Source organism: Geospiza fortis, unplaced genomic scaffold, assembly GCF_000277835.1.
Source record: "Geospiza fortis unplaced genomic scaffold, GeoFor_1.0 scaffold18, whole genome shotgun sequence".
NCBI lineage: Eukaryota > Metazoa > Chordata > Aves > Passeriformes > Thraupidae > Geospiza > Geospiza fortis.
In genome coordinates, this window is record NW_005054445.1 from 1713550 (window position 1) to 1715163 (window position 1614).

Here is a 1614-nt window from a genome sequence, read left to right on the forward strand (position 1 = left end):
CCCGGGGCCCCGGTGCAGTGCCCGCAGCATTTGCTGTGTATGTCCCTCGCTTCCCCTCCCAGCCCGAGTGAGAGCGCACGGAGCGCACAGGGAGCTTCCCTCGGCTCTGTCACGGCTGGGAGCTGGGCGCTCTCCTGGCATGTACGGCAGTGTTAATGGGAATACCCGCACCCTTCGCATGCCCTGCACCGGCTCCCCCCAGCGCTCGGAGCGCTGCCCGTGCGGGGCTCACACGCACACACGTGCGGGGTGAGCGGTTCGACAGGCCAGCAGCAACACAAAGGTCAAATTCTCCTCTCGCTTTCACCTGAGCAGCAAAGCGAGACAGTGAAAGTCTTATCTCATGAGCGGCGCAGTCATGCGCATGTGATCGGGTGAAGAAAGGACTCAGCAGATAACTATACTCGTCCCCTGCCTGGCTCACCCAGCGCCGGGTATACAGCCTGCTGTTTACCTAGCAACCGAAACATGTCAGACATTGTAGGGCCAAAATAGCCCCGGCCTCTGCTCCCGAAAGATTGCAGCCCCGGCGGAGCGGGAAAACCCCGGTGCCTGCGGACAGCCATCAAACCCGTGTCAGCTTTAGGTTTCCAAATCAGCGGCAGAAACAAGGTGAAGGAAGGCAAGAGGCAGGGAGGTGATGGAAACCAAGTCAGAGATGTAGGGAATTGAGTATGGGAAAGAAAACTCTGTGGGTTTGGGCTAAGTGGGTGAACATCCCGTTATTTTCAGGAGCCAATTATAATTCTCCAGTCCACACTTTTGGGGTGGTTTTGGCCACCTCACGCTGATAAACTGCAGTCAGGAGTGTTAACGTGGTAGTTAAAGATCATCAAGCGCTTGCAGCAAGTTGTCCCTGCCCGTCTCACAAAACAGCAGCCAAAATAACCTTGGCAGTTCAAACAGACAGAGTTTGGTGGCAAAACGTGCCTGCTTCAGCTGACTGAGCTGAGTTAGAAACCTCTGGCTGGCATTTGGAACCATATGGTAAATAAATTATGGGTAACATTGGAACTACACTGTGGATACTTCAGTTGGATAAACTGGAATCTGCCAAGCTGCCTTGATCATTCTGAATTTATAGACAATTAATTATGTAAATACACTTCTAGATATGGCTGGTGTTCAGTCAACTTCCTTAAAATTTGGGTTTTTTCTGCCTAACATTGTCACCTGAAACTATTCTCAGGGAGTTTTTATGTCTTTTGCACCAGACTTTGTTGGATACCTTTGCTGTGTGTCAGGGTCACAGTTCAGAAGTTGACATATGAAGTGGGGATGTTTTTAATTATTTTCTGCTTGAAAAAAAAAAAAAGAGAAATCTGAGAAGCAAAAGAACCAAAGAGGCAGTGCCACTTCTGTGCCACACAGAGCACTATTGGCCTGGAAACACACTAAAAATGGGGATTTCATTGGCACAGCTCAAAGAAACTGCATTTTGCTTTACAGGCTGAAAAAGCAATCTCCTGTAATCCTGTAATCAAGCTTTCTGCTGATGAGAATTATGAGTATTTTAAGGATGTAAATGTGAGCTAGACCATTTGCAGGAAAACTATCAGGAAAGGCATATGTCAAAGTGATGAATAAAAACCTTGCTAAAACAGTATTTCAGCA